At 20.6% G+C, this 16,392-nt stretch overlaps 1 protein-coding gene and 4 non-coding genes across 9 annotated transcripts in view; 3 read left to right on the top strand and 2 right to left on the bottom strand.

Annotated features, from left to right (window-relative positions):
• LOC122507893 (aromatic-L-amino-acid decarboxylase-like) overlaps positions 1 to 16,392 on the bottom strand; it is a 186,786-nt gene that overhangs the window by 17,541 nt on the left and 152,853 nt on the right. For all 5 annotated transcript variants that reach the window (XM_043620876.1, XM_043620879.1, XM_043620882.1 and 2 more), the window contains exon 6: positions 1,751 to 1,773. The gene's annotated coding sequence lies outside the window, so the exon portion shown is untranslated. The remainder of the gene's footprint in view (positions 1 to 1,750; positions 1,774 to 16,392) is intronic.
• On the top strand, positions 1,548 to 1,619 carry Trnap-ugg. The gene has a single exon. It is a non-coding gene; the product is annotated as a tRNA-Pro (tRNA).
• Positions 2,163 to 2,234, top strand: Trnap-agg. The gene has a single exon. It is a non-coding gene; the product is annotated as a tRNA-Pro (tRNA).
• Trnat-agu lies at positions 6,935 to 7,008 on the top strand. Its single transcript has one exon. It is a non-coding gene; the product is annotated as a tRNA-Thr (tRNA).
• LOC122508128 lies at positions 8,477 to 8,598 on the bottom strand. Its single transcript, XR_006302194.1, has one exon. It is a non-coding gene; the product is annotated as a U5 spliceosomal RNA (small nuclear RNA).

The following is a 16,392-nucleotide window of genomic DNA, read 5'->3' as shown; positions in this document are numbered from 1 at the left end:
GCAAATAAGTTTTTTTCAGTGCAAATAAATTTTTTTCAGTTCAAATAAATGTTGTTTGGTTCTAATAAATAATTGTTTAGTTCAAAGAGGTGTTTTTCAGTGCAATTAAATTTTGTTCAGTTCAAATAAATGTTGTTTGGTTCAAAGAAATATTTGTTTAGTTCAAAGAAATGTTTTTCAGTTCAAATAAATGTTGTTTCGTTCAAATAAATATTTGTTAAGTTCAAAAAGTGTTTTTCAGTTCAAATAAATTATGTTTGGTTCAAATAAATATTTGTTTACTTCAAATAAGTTTTCTTCATTGCAAAAAAATTTTGTTTGTTCAAATAAGTTTTTTTCATTGCAAATCAATTTTATTTAGTTCAATTAAATTTGTTTGGTTCAAATTAATTTTTGTGCAGTTCAAATAAATATTCGTTTAGTTCAAAAATAAGAGTTCTTTAGTTCAAATAATTGTTGTTTGGTTCAAATAAATATTTGTTTAGTCCAAATAAGTAATTTTTAGTGCAAATAAATTTTATTTGGTTAAATTAAATTTTGTTAAGTTCAAATAAATGTTGTTTAGTTCAAATAAATATTTGTTTAGTTCAAAAAGTGTTTTTCAGTTCAAATAAATTATGTTTGGTTCAAATAAATATTTTTTTACTTCAAACATAAGATTTTCACAGTGCAAATAAATTTTTTTTTGTTCAAATAAGTTTTTTTTCAGTACAAATGAATCTTATTTAGTTCAATTAAATTTTTCTTGGTTCAAATTAATTTTTTTCGGTTTTATTAATTTTGTTCAATTTAAATAAATGTTTGGTTCAAATAAATATTTGTTTAGTTCAAATAGGTGATTTTTAGTGCAAATAAATTTTTTTTTTTTGAATTAAATTTTGTTCAGTTCAAGTAAATGTTGTTTTGTTCAAATAAGTGTTTTTCAGTGCAAATAAATTTTATTTGCTTCAATTACATTTTTTTTTGGTTCAATTAAATTTTGTTAAGTTCAAATAAATGTTGTTTGGTTCAAGTAAATATTTGTTTAGTTCAAATAGTTGTTTTCTGTGCGAATAAATTTTATTTGGTTCAATTAAATTTGTTAAGTTCAAATAAATGTTGTTTGGTTCAAATAAGTTTCTTTTAGAGCAAATAAATTTTATTTGATTCAAATAAATTTTCTTCAGTTCAAATTAAATTATTGTAATTGAAATATAACTTTCTTCGATATAAAATTAAATTTTTCTCTAGTTGCACATACGTAAATGTTTGAAACTTTTTATAAAATATACGTAAATATAACAGAAAAATAAAATAGTTAAATAGAAAATGAAAAAATAAAATGAAATAAATAAATGTAAGTAATAGTCAATTTATAAAGTGTAATTTAAAATTTAAAGAAGAAAAAGTATTTAAATTTGAAAGAACAGAAATAAAATAAATTAATTGAACGATTTACTTTCGACAAGAACTGTACTCATTGAATTTTTCTTACGTAAACAAGATTATAAAGCATCAGAATTTATTCGTCCGCTGCCGTCGCGCTTTTAGGATTTCTCAGACACAACGGCTCGTTGGTCTAGGGGTATGATTCTCGCTTTGGGTGCGAGAGGTCCCGGGTTCAAATCCCGGACGAGCCCATTTTTTTTTTATTTTTACTCAATTTGCAAAATTATTTTTTTATTCATTTAATTGTTTACCATTGTTTTTAGTTTCATTTTATAAAATAAAATAACTTATTCCTAAAATTAGAAAATTAAAATTTACTCACGGTTCCTTCAGTTGTTCGGCAACCTGAAAGCAGAAACACCATAAATTTATTATTTTTTTGATCTTCTATTAATAAATTAATTAATTATTAATTTTACCTGAAAAAAATTCTCTCCTCTGCTATTTATAATTAATAATTGGCTAATAAATAATTAGCTACTAATTATATTATAATTAGAAATTTTAATTGTGAATCTTTGTTAAAAAAAGATTCTAAGTTCTTTGTTATAATTATTAAAGTCAAATTTCATTAAAATTGAAAATAAAAGAAATTTTTCACAAGACAAAAAATGTATATGCAAGAGTGTTGAGAACAGGTTTCGACAGAAGCATTTCTCTTTGACGTCATTTCATTGCCTTTAAAATAAAAAGAAATTTTATGTCAGAAAATAACGTTGCGCTGAAAGTATAACGGTTCGTTGGTCTAGGGGTATGATTCTCGCTTAGGGTGCGAGAGGTCCCGGGTTCAAATCCCGGACGAACCCAATTTTTTACATCACGAAACTTTATTTGCGGAATTAATTCAAGAATTTTTAGTTGAAAAAAATAATAACGACTCTAAAATTTTTGTGCATTCAGTTCCATTCTATCTTTTAGTTCTTCCTTTTATTTATTATTTCCATTAACTTTTTTTATTATATCCATTTTATTACATATTAATATTATTTACTTAATTTTACAATAAAATAAAAATATTATTAACATTTCAGAGAAGAAAAATTGTTTTCATTTTATATTTTATACCATAAAATTTTTAATTTGTTCAATTCAATTATAAATTATTATAATTAAAAATAAATATTCAAAATAAATGCCACGTTTTTCTTAAGCAGACGAGTTTTTTTTAAACTTCTTTTAAAATCGAGTATATCTCCAACAATAAAATAATTTTATAACCAATAATTGTTTAACATAAAAATCTCTTATTATTTATACAGTGAACAGATATCTGCAACAGATGCGTGAAATCCGAATACAAAAAAGGCAATTTTCTTCTCATCAAAAAAAAAAAAAAAATTGATATTAATGAGAAATAAATTGTAGGTTTTCCATTGTACCAATTTTATTTGCATATATAACATGAAATCTCTCAGTCACTTCATAAGAAAAAAATAATTAAAAATAAAGAAAAAAAACATTAAAACAATTACTGTATTAAATGAATGAAATACTTCCTTTATGAAGAAACGATAGTAATAAAAAAAAGCATATTGAAATAATACAGAATTCGCGTAATCAAATTGTAATTCATAATTCAACATTATAAATTACAATAGATTTGATAATATTTTTTCAGAAGTAATAATAAAATATAATTACATTTTTAAGAAGTAATTTTACATCCTTTGGAGAATTAAATTTAACATTCTTCTTTAGAGTAATAATAAAAAATAATCTTTGATAATAAAAATCTGACATTTTTTAAGAGAAATTATATTAATTTATATATAAATCTCAAGTTATTCTTCTTTAATTTTCAATTTACAATTCCTCAAGTTACTGGAAAAAAAACTCTATCCTTGAACGTGACAACTGTCATGGTCAGATTTTCTTTAACCGACACTCTGTTTAATTTTTTTTTATATAATGGTGGGAGGAAGAAAAATTTAATTCACAATGTAATATTATGTTTAAGCGGAGTACGATTCTTTTTATATAAACTGTGTAAATTCTTTTTGAATTTCAAATGTTAGTGATATTACTGATATTATGAAACAGAAAAAAAAATTCTATTGTATTTTCATAAAATTGGAAAAATTCTCCAACCAAAAAAGTTTTATTACAAAATAATAAATTTTAATTGAAATCATATAAGGATTTTTATTTTAAATATTTAAAATTTTAAATATTTCAAAATTAATTGAATTCTAAATGAGTTGCGTTTGCAATTTTCATAAATATAGATGAACTTCAAAAGGTTTTAATTTGAAATTTGATAAAATTTAAATTTTGAATGAATTTAATTAGAAAGACTTAGATTTTTGAAAAATTTTAATAATTCAAATTCTTCTGAAATAAATTAAATTTTTTAATATATATATTTAAATAATTATTAAAAATACTGGATTTATAGAATAATTTTAGTTAAAAACACTATAGAAAATTGAAGTTTGGAGAAGTTAGAAATAATTCCAGAAATTCAATTACTTTAAAAATAAAATTCTTCGCAAAAATTCAATTGTGTTAAAAAATTCTCCGAAATTCAATTACTTTCAACAATTTTAATAAAATTCTTGACAAAATTTTAATTATTTTCAAAACTTTTCCTCAATTTAATGATTTCAAAAAATTCAAGTTAAAATTTCAATTATCTTTATAAATAATAAAATTCTTCTCCGAAGTTAAATTATTTTTTAAAATTTTAATACAATTTTTGGCAAAATTTCAATTATTTTCGAAAATTTTCCTCAATTCAATGCCTTTCTAAAGAATTCAATTATTTAAAAACGATTTTAATAAGAATCTAAACAAAAATTTAATTATTTTCATAAATAATAAAAATTTCACAGGAATACAATTATTTATAAACTTTTTATATATTTCTTCGCAATAATTAAACTATTTGAATAAACAATAAAAATTTTCAATTCAATTTAATTCAGTTTTAAGAAACATTCAATTATTCAATAAATTATTTATTTTTTTATTTAAATAATTGAATTCTCGTTGAATTTTCTAATAAAATTTGATTTAAAAATGAATTTCAGTTAAAATTTTTTAATAATAATTAAAGAAAAACTTTAGTTAAAAACACTAGAAAAAAATGAATTTTGGAGAAGTTGGAAATAATTACAGAAATTCAATTATTTTTAATATTTTAGAAATTAGAAATACAATTACTTTTATAAATAATAAGAATTTCAAGAATTTCAATTATTTTTAATACAATTTTAATCGAATTCCTCGAAAAATGTAATTATTCTTAAAAATTTTATTGAAATTCGTCGAAAGAATTCAATTATTCAATAAAATTTTTAGTTTTTTATTTAAATAATTGAATTCTCGTAAAATTTTCTAATAAAAATTGATTTAAAAATGAATTTTAGATAATAATTGAATATTAAAAGCATTATAGCACGAATTTTTGGAAATAATTTAATTTTGAAAAGGTTTCAAATTAAAATCTTTGAAAATCTGAATTTTTCAAAATTTCAACTAACAATTCTGTTAGTAGAATTTTTTTAAAAATTCTTTTGAGTTTTTTTAATTGCAATTATTCAATAAATTGTTTTTTGTATTTAAATAATTGAATTCAAGTGGGATTTTCTAATAAAAATTGATTTAAAAATGGATTTCAGTTAAAATTTTAGATTATAATTGAATATTAAAAGCAACATAGCGTGAATTTTAAGAAATAATTGTATTTTGAAAAGGTTTCGAATTAAAATCATTGCAAATCTGAATTTTTTATATTTTTAATTAACAATTTTGTGAAATTTATTAAAAAAAAACTTAAAATAAAACTTTTTAATTTTAATTAAAAAGTTTAATTGTGGATTTTTTTTTTTGAAATTGTTTGTAGTTTTCATTTTCTAATGTATATTTCATTGAAAAATTTACGAATAATTGAAATTTTGTAAAATTGAATTATAAACAAATGGATTTAAAAATTCTCAAAGCAGAACATTTTTTTTTATAAATTATGAAAAATAATGCATTTATGGAAGAATTTTAGTTAAAAATACGAAAAAAAATTTAAATTTTGGAAAGTTACAATTTATCATGCAGAAATTCAATTATTTTCAAAAATATTCATCTCAAAAATTAAATGTTTTTAAAAAAATAATAAAATTCTTCTTAGAAATACAATTACTTTCATAAATAATAAAACTCATCGCAGAATTTCAATTTTTAAAAATACAATTTTAATCAAATGTCTCGAAAAATTTAATTATTCTTAAAAATTTTATTAAAATTCGTTGAAAGAATTCAATTATTTAAAATTTTGTTTATAAAATTCTTCATGAGTTATTCAATTTTAAGAAACATTCAATTGTTCAATAAATTGTTTTGTTTGTATTTCAATAATTAAATTCTCGTAGAATTTTCTAATAAAAATTGATTTAAAAATCTATTTCAGTTAAAATTTTAGATTATAAATTGAATATTAAAAGCATTGAAGCGTGAATTTTTAGAAATAAAAAAATTCTGAAATTAATTTTTTTGAAAAAGTTTAATTGAATTTTTTTTATATTATTTGAATTTTTATTTTCTAATATATATTTAATTGAAGAATTTGCGAATAATTGAACTTTCGTAAAATTGAATATTGCAAACAAATGGATTTGAAAATTATCAAAGAACTTTTTCGGAAATTATTAAAAATAATCGATTTGAAGAAGAATGTGAAGAATTTTAGTTAAAAATTCTTGATAATAATAATTGAGTTGATAATAATTTTATCACTCGGTCATGTTTTATATAATAACAATTTTTATTAAGTCATTTAATTTGAAAAAAATTTGAATTTTGCATCATTTGAAGAATTTTAATTCTTTAATTATTAATAGAAAAATTAATAAATAATAAATTAATAATATTAATTTATAAATTAATAATGAATAAATTAATAGAAATATAATAATTTTTAAATATTTATTTAAAAAAGAAGTTATTGATGTTTTCAAATAATTATAAAATTAAAGAAATTCGTAGGTAAATAGAACATTCTCTTGAGTATCTAATAATTTTTAGAGAGTGAATCAAAGAATTCTTTATTATCAGGGAAAAAATCAAAATTTTGTCTGGAAAATCAGGGAAAAGTTCCTGTAGCCAGAAACTGACCTGTACGCAGGAAATTCAATCCTCCCTTCCCCCCCGTAGCCATTGGGGAAATTTTCGCAATTCAATCGAAAAGGGATCATATACCTGTAGCAGTTGCCACAGATTAAAAACGAACCCTTTTAAAATTTAACAAAAGCACCTTTCTTAATAAGGGTCAACTTTGAACCCATTTAAGTTCCTTTCAAAAAAAAAAATTGACCTGATTGGTGGTAGGTAAACGAATCCAGAAAGAAGGGACGAGAAGTTTTCAAGAATCGACGCTCTATTTTTTATTATATCGCTCGCTGGAAATTCTGGAGGTGATTTTTGGAGTTCTACGTTATCGTTCAAGGTCGATAAGGAACGTTGCGATAGGGTCTCTAACTTTTTCTGGGGATATGAAGAAAAGCTAATATTGCTTGGCGCCGTGGCTTAGTTGGTTAAAGCGCCTGTCTAGTAAACAGGAGATCGAGGGTTCGAATCCCTCCGGGGCCTTTCAATCTTATTTTTTACCCTTTCCATTGCAAAAAAAAATGATCATTGCAAAAAAATTTTTTTTTGCAATTTCACATTCGATTTTTATTTATACGATTTTGCGCTTTCCAAGTACCGTGATAATGAAAAAGCCCAGTGTCTATCCAAAAGAGATCGATAACGTTCGCAAAACTACGTTAAAAATAGAGTAAACGCCAAAAATACGCTAAAAAGGTAATAACGTAAAATAAATACGTAAAAACACAAATAACCGCATATTTAGATGAGAATTGCGCACGACACCAAAAATTCGATACACAAGTTACGCGAAACACGTCCGAGAGCGCCACAAGTCAATTTCGGTACTAAATTCAATTTTTTCTTTTAGACTCATTTAAAAATAAAATAATTTCTTGTAAATGGCGTTAATAAATTCATATACAAATTTAATGTCCTTTTATTGAAAAAATACTGTTAGCAATTTTTTTTGTTCCAGAGTAACAAATCTACTTCAGCTGCGGTGAAATTAAGAAAGAATAAAATCTACGAAATCAGCAGATGGAAAGTCTATAATTCACGGGAATGAGACAGTGGGGCAGGCAGTTTGGGGTCGTGGAAGAAAATTGGAATTGTCGTAACGTCCTGTTACTTTTATTACAATTTGTAACAAAACCCCAATTGAAAGATCCAACAAAACTGAGTATACAGCATCACGAATCTAAGAGAAGAGGAAAATTCTTCTATAATCCCAAAAGTCTAAATATTAAAATATTTTTTCTATACTATTTTTAATTATATTTCATTATTATTGTTAAACTAAAAAAATTTATTATAATTTTTCCTATATTTTTCCACTCAAACAAAATATCTAAATATAACAATATTTTTTCTATTGTTTTAACAATCTTATTATTGGTTCAATAGTGAACTAAAATTAAAAACTTTACTAATTTTTTGTTTTATTATTAAATTATTATTACTAATTGCAATTCAAGATACTCAAATAAGCAAACTAAAAACTTTACGTATTTAATAATTATTAAATTGATCAAATTAAAAAATATATTAGTTTATAAATTGAATATATTATATTTATGTTTGCAATATTATTATAATTAACAATACACTGAAAAAAAAATTTATTTGATTCAAATAACCGATTAATTGACTATTATCAATTAAATATTTAATTGAATCAAATAAAATTTTGTTTCATTGTATATTATAATAATATTAGTATTAATATAATAATAATATTAACTATATTAATAGAATATAAAAAATATTAATTATTATTAATTAAAGGAAATTAATTTATCATTGGGTAATTAAATATTAAAGGTGAACCTTTAATTTTAATTATTATTATTATTAATAATTAATTTATTATTATTATTATTAATTAATTTATTATTATATAATAATATTTTATTAATTATTAATTTAACTGAAAAAAGAATTAATAAAAATTTTGTTTGGATTAGTTTATGACCCAGCTTTCGCCGGGTACGGAAAAAAATTGTCTTATAGACTCATCATTTGTTCCCCTCCACGGAAATCTTTAGTAAAAGGCGAAAGATTTATACGTGTGTTGAAGGGAAACCAGAGTAACGATTGAGGGGAACTGCTGCCTTCTTATACACCCAGCAGGCCAACTAACCTTTGGGAAAAAAAACTTTCGACATCTGTCGACCAGTTTCGATACTAAAATTTCGAACCACACCTCTCATTGGCCTTTCCCATCACGAAATATTTATGGCGCGAAAATTCAATTTCGTTTGAACGCTGAATACTCTATTTTTAACACACTAATTTAAACGCTTAAACAAAATCGATAATAAATAATATATTAATAATAATATAATATAATATAATGCATATTCTTTACTTGGTTGATTCAACAAAAAATTGATGTGATTTCAAATAAATAAAACAATAAAAAGAAAATAATAATAAATAAATAAATAAATAAATAATAATAATAATAAAACAATAAATAAATGATAATATTAATTAAAAAATTGTTGAAATGAACGAAACAATAATGATAATTATAATAAATAATAACAAATAAATAATTAATAATATACTACTCTCAGAAAAAAATATATTTGACTCAGAGCGAACGAGACTTTTTATATTTGTTTCGAATAATTTTTAATTGGTTCAAACATAAGTTCTATTTATGTCAAATAAAATTTTTATTTTAAACAAATAAATAATTTACTTGTTCGTTTAATTTAAATAAATATTTATTTGACTTAAGTAAACAAAAATAAATTTATCTAGAAAAATTACTGAATTTTGCAGCATCGAAGAAAAATTTTGGTCAACTGAAGAAAATTTTTAGTTGAATCAAACAAAAATGATTGATATGTAGCATTTATTTGGTTGAATCAACAAAAAATTGCGGTGATTTTAAATATAAATTTCTTTCACAGTGAGGACGAAATAAAAAAAAATTAATTCATTTAAGGGAACAATCTAATTAATTACAATGGATTTCAGATAAATTTGCTACATAGAAATAAAATGATAATTTTAAGTTCGACTCGAAATTATAGTTAAATTAAAATAGTTAATACGTGACTGGACACACGAACGATAAATGTAAACGAATTCCTGTCACGATGTCCGTAAACTTCAGTTTTTATTAAAAAGTTCACTCTAGATTTTACGATTTATTTTTTTTTTTTCAACAAAAAAACAGAAAAAAGAATTTTAATATCTTTAAAATTTTATTTATTTTTACGATTTTTAGCAGAAAGGGGAATTTTATTTTGCATAGCAAGTGAAAGAGCATTACAATAAGTAATTACAATAAGTAATTACAATAAGCAATTACAATAAGTAATAACATTATTAATAATGATAATGAAAATGATAATTTAATAATAATAAAAAAAATTAATAATAATAATAATAGTAATAAGAAAAAAAAAAAAAAAAATAATAATAATAATAATAATAATAATAGTAATAATAATAACAAAACGGCTGCCAAGTTATATCGAATAATCGGTTTGATTATTATTTATTAAAAAATTTATTTTTTCTATTATTTTTTTATCAATTAAAAAAAAAATTAATAAAACTGTAAGCAAACATTTAATTATTTTCATAAATAATAAAAATTTCACAGGAATTCAATTATTTACAAATTTTTTATAAATTTCTTCGCAATAATTCCATTATTTTCATAAATAGTAATACTCATCGAAGAATTTCAATTATTTTTAATACTATTTTAAATTAATTAATCGAAAAATTCAATTATTTTCACAAATAAAGTTTTACACAAGAATTCAATTATTTAAAATAAAATTTTCATAATATTTATTATATTTCGAAAACATTAATTATTTAAAACAATGTTTACAAAAATTCTTATGAAGAATTTAATTATTTTCAATAATAATAAAATTTTTCAAAGAAATTCAATTTTATTTTTACATATTTTAATCAAATTTTTTTGCAATAATTCGATTATTTTCATAAATAATAAAATACTTCTCAGGAATTCAATTCGGTACTTTTAAACATTTTAATAAAATTCTTAGCAACTATTCAATTATTTTCATAATAAATAATAAAATTCGTAGCAGGATTTTAATTATTTTTAAAAAAATTTTACAGGAATTTGAGAATTACTCAAAAATGTAATTATTCTTAAAAATTTAATTTGAATTATTCGAAAAAATCAATTATTTAAATAATAATGTTTTTTTTAAATTCTTTGAAAGAATTCAATTATTTACAAAAATATTAGAATTTTTCACAGGAATTCAATTATTTTCAAATATTTTAATAAAATTGTTTGAGACAAATCAATTATTTTAAATAAAATTTTAATTAAATTTTTCATTAATTATTCAATTATTCTGTTAGATTTTAATAAAATTCTTCCCAAGAATTCAATTATTTACACAAACAATTCTTCTAAAGAATTTAATTATGTCGATAAATAACAAAATTTTTCACGAAAATTCAATTATTTTGAGGCATTTTAAAAAAATTCTTTGCAAAATTTCAATTCAAAATTTCAAGGACAATTTTTAAAAATTGTCCTCAATTGAATGATTTTTAATATCTATAGGTACTATTTTAATAAAATTTTTCAAAAAAATCCATATATACCTATTTAAAAAAAATAAAATACTTTTAAAACATTTTAATAAAATTTTTCGCAATAATTCAATTATTTTCATAAATAATAAAATTCTCCTCAGGAATTCAAATATTTTTGAAAATTTTAATAAAATTCTTAGCAACTATTCAATTATTTTCATAAATAATAAAATTCATCGTAGGATTTAAATTATTTTTAATACAATTATTCTACAGGAAATGCTCAAAAAATGCAATAATTGTTCTTAAAAATTTAATTTTAATTCCTCGAAAAAATCAATTATTTAAAAAAATATTTATTTTTAAATTCTTTGGAAGAATTCAATTATTTAAAAAAATAAATTAGAATCTTTCAAAGAAATTCAATTATTTTCAAATATTTTAATAAAATTTTTCGAAAGCAATCAATTATTTTAAATGCAATTTTAATTAAATTTTTTTTTAAATAATTCAATTATTCTTTTAGATATTAATAAAATTCTTCCTAAGAATTTAATTATTTACGTGCATAAATATTTTTTCGAAAGAATTCAATTATGTCGATAAATAATAAATTTATTCCCGAAAATTCAATTATTTTTGAGGCATTTTAATAAAATTCTTTGCAAAATTTCAATTAATTTAAAAAATTTTTCTCAATTGAATGAATTTTAATATCTATTATTTTAATAAAATTTTTTAAAAGAATTCTATCTACTTATTTAAAAAAAATACTTTTGTACGAAAGGGCACGTCCCGTTTATTATGGTAAATAAATAAATAAATAAATAAAAAAATTCTACGCAAAACTGTAAATTATTTTCATAAATAATAAAAATTTTACAGGAATTCAATTATTATTTACAAATTTTTTATAAATTTCTTAACAAAAATTCCATTTTTTTATAAATAATAAATATTTTTTTTTTTAAATTGAATTATTTCCATGAAAAATAATTAAAAATTCTAGAAAATAATAATTGAATTAAAATGATGCAAAAATAATTTTGAAGAAGTTACCAACAGTAACAATTTTTTTATAATATAAAATAATGATTTTTTTCTATTTTTTTTTTTATTTTTTTTTAATGATTTTTTTTGTTAATTATTATAAAACATGAAGATATCGATTGCTCCGAGTCTTCGACTCGGAGTGATCGATTTCTTCATGTTTTATAACAATTTTTTATAAGTTGTTTAATTTCAAAAATGTTTGAATTTGAAACTATTTTAAAAATCTTAATTCCTATGGAAAAATAATAATAATTAAATATTTATTTATTATTTATATTGTTCTTGAGAAATAAAAATTATGCATAAATGAAAGAATGAAATACGAAGATTATTATTTAGTAAATAATAATAAATAATTTACAAAAAACATATTTCTACTATTTAAAATTTAAGTCAAAAAGTAATTGAACTAAGACTAAGACGACCGAGTGATAGAACTAAAAATTTCAAGAATAAAAAAAATATTAAAATAATAATATTAATAATAATAATTTATTAATATTAATAATTTATTTTAATATATAGTTTCTATTTTTTTTTTAATGCATTTTGATAAATAGAAAATGTTTATCTTGATTTACAATCACGATGATAAATATTCATCACGATTTCATCAAGATAAATTTTTGCAACAAAGTGTGTTAAAAGAGGTAAAAAAAAATTGAATAGAATGAATTTAAAAAATTACATTTGCGAATATACTTTTTTTTACACCTCGTGAACGTTTCTTTTTACTGTTATGATCAACGTTTCTTAGCCCAAGATCATTTCCTGAGATCACGCATCTACCTCGTGACCCCCTGGACACACCTCCACAACATCAGATTTCCACTTCGTCACTAATCTCGTAAGAAGGCATGTCAATAAGCGTAATTATTTCATTATATTCGCATTTTATGTATAAACTTAATTCATTCTTTTTTAATAATTATTATCGATAGCGGTAACAAGACGACTAACTGGTTTTTTTTTTACAATTTATCAGACAATAAGACTCGCGGATTCTCGCGGAAGACATCACGGCAATATATATCGCTACACTCGGGGAAAATTTACGTTTCAATCAAATTGAGGGAAAAAAAATTTTTAGACCAAAAATATAATTAATTTTTGTTAGAGAAAAGTGTATTATACTTGTCTCAGAGAATATTAAATTATTTTTTTTTTTAAATTAAAATTTTATTCAGTTTAAATAAAAAAGCAGTCGAGGTGAATAAAATTTTTTTGGAAGCAAATAAAAAGTTTGTTTGAATTAACCAAAATTTATTTGTACCACAAGTGAAATTTAATTGAACTAAACAAAATTTATTTGAACTAAACAACATTTATTTGAACTAAACAAAATTTATTTGAACTAAACAAAATTTATTTGCACTAAACAAAATTTATTTCAACCGCAAGTATAACATATTATTTGAAGTATAAACAATATTTACTTGAACCAAATAAAATTTATTTGCCACAAAGGAAATTTACTTGAACTGAATAAAATTTATTTGAACCAAGTACAATATATTATTTGAAATAAAGAAAATTTACTTTGAACCAAATAAAATTTACTTGAACCTAAACAAAATTTATTTCAACAAATTACAAAATATTGTTTGAAGTAAACAAAATTTGCTTGACCCAAAGTAAATTTATTTAAACTAAACAAAATTTATTTGGACCAAACAAAATTTATTTAATCCAAACAAAATTTATTTAATCCAAAGCAAAATTTATTTTTGTAAATTTTTTGCAAAATTTACTTGAACGAAACAAAATTTATTTGCCACAAATAAAATTTACTTGAACTAAAGAAAATTTATTTGAATCAAATAAAATTTGACATAAATGACTTTCCAAGAAAAAAAAAATAATAAAAAACTTGATGATTGTGAATATTTATCAAAATAATTATTATCGGAGGAATCTATGTTGTAATTTCTAAGCAAAGTCAAGGTAACAATAAGTCAATTCATTTGAAACGATATTCCTAACAATTGCCGAGCCTCTCGCGAAACGAGTTTTTTTTTTCATTTGATTGAATCTCGTTCAACTTCCCCTTCCTTTTTGTATGAACAATATTTTACCGTATCTTCCGGTGAATAAATTTCCATCTTAATCAATAATAGAATAAAAAATCTCTAATGTATTTTTAAAACTATAACTGTAGAGTATAAAAATTAATTGCTTTATTTTTACAATTAATTTCATTATTATTTTTATTTCTATTAAAATACGTGAATTTTTTTTAATTACGTTAATAATTGTCTAAATTACATCAATTGTTTTAATTACCTTAATGACATAATTATATCATTTTTATGTTTTTTATTTATTATTTTATTTATATTTATTGTTTTCTTATTCATTTATTTATATATATTGTTTTTTTATTCGTTTATTTATTTATATTTATTGTTTTTTTTATTCAATTATTTATATTTATATTCTTAGTTGAAATAATATTATATTGTAAATACAAACAATTTTTTTTTTGTAATCTAATTGTACACTTATCAAACCCTACCGAGATTCGAACCCTGACCAACTTTTTTGCAAAATCATGACGCAAACCACGAGACCAATTATCAATCCCATACGATCTAAATCGTCTTTTTTTATTTCCATTTTTCTTTAAATTTTTACAAAGATGAAAAAAAAAATAAGAAATAAAATAAAATAAATAAAAATAAAAATAAATAAATAAAAAAATGAACTGATTCAGAATTCCAAACGTGGAAGAATTTTGTTTTATTAACATTATTTCAAGGACTTTAATGTCAACAAAAAAGTGCAATGAAACGGTATTATATCTTATTCACATTAGTCACGTCTGTATACGATGACACAAAAAATAATTATTTTTAAAATTACAAGCAAATTTTTTTTTTATTGTTGTACAATTAATACATTTCTTAATTAATAAATCAGTATATAATTTTTATTTGTAAAAAAAAGCAAAAGAGATAAAGTAAAATATGGAAATTATTTTTTAGTCCCAGTGCCAAACTTTTTTTTTATTTCTTTTCCTTGTTTTTTTTTTTTTTTTTTTTAAGAATGACGATTATATAATTTTATTATTAAATAAAAAATTCGCAAAATCATTGCAACTAAAATGAAAATAATATGTCAATTTTCAGAAATGTATAATTATATCGGAGGAATTGATACGAATTTATATTATAGCCTGTAGTCGGATATTGAAGAAAAAAAACAATAGTTTTTTTTCAAATTTTTATTACAAAATTGTTCGCAATATTTCATTGTTCACTTTTTTTGTTTTGAAAAATATCTTGTTTCACTCAGATAAATATGATAAATGGTCCCGAGATGCTTTTATTTGCAAAAAAAGCGATTACAACCATTCACACTACGAAAAATGTATTTTAAAAGAATATTTTAAAACAAAAAACAAAACTGGTTTTTGAAAAAATATTTTAAAGCAAAAATTTCTTTTACAAAATATTTTACAATACATAAAAACATAAATGTTTTTTAAGAATATTTTACAACATAAAAACATAAATGTTTTTTAAAAAATATTGTACAACATAAAAAAATAAATAAATAATAATATTTAACTAAAAAATATTTTTTCCTTTTAAATTTATTTTTATTTTTAAATAAATTAAAAATTACCTCCTTCTTCCACTAATTTAACATAAAGTTTTTATTTTCAAACCTTTTCTCAACTTATATAAAAAATTAGTGCGAGAGTTTTATTTTTAACGAAAATTCAACAATTACATTCTTTACTTTGGAAAAAAAAGAATATTTTTTTTTCTTTTTCATTTTGGTTGTCTGCAGAATTATTATATAACTCTGTACAATCAGAAAGTTTTTAATTAATCTTGAATAATTGACGAAAATTTTATTCGATTCACCAGGTAAACTTCAATCTTATCTTCAAACAGAGCAGCTAATTTACACAACGTTTGGAATTCCCTGCGAAGATTGCAAAGCATTCGCTATTGCTATTTGAAATCAAATGAATTTTCAATAGGGAATGTAATTCTAGAATTTATAAACGGAATTTATTATAACGCAGACAATTTGAAAAATTTAGGGTTTAAGGCTTAAGAACTTTGGACCTTATGCGAATGTTAATCGTAAATTTATAAATAATATATAGAATCTCTAAATCAGAAGTTCGGAAAAAATTGCTAATATAGACAATTGAAATTAATTACATTGTTAAATTAATTTATTTTTAATACCAGACAATAGTTGATATTGAAAATCATTGAATTGCGACAAGTTTTTAAAAATAATTAAATTTTACAAAGAATTCTATAA

This window comes from Leptopilina heterotoma, unplaced genomic scaffold, assembly GCF_015476425.1.
Source record: "Leptopilina heterotoma isolate Lh14 unplaced genomic scaffold, ASM1547642v1 Lhet_52, whole genome shotgun sequence".
NCBI lineage: Eukaryota > Metazoa > Arthropoda > Insecta > Hymenoptera > Figitidae > Leptopilina > Leptopilina heterotoma.
This window is presented reverse-complemented; position numbering and strand designations above follow the sequence as displayed.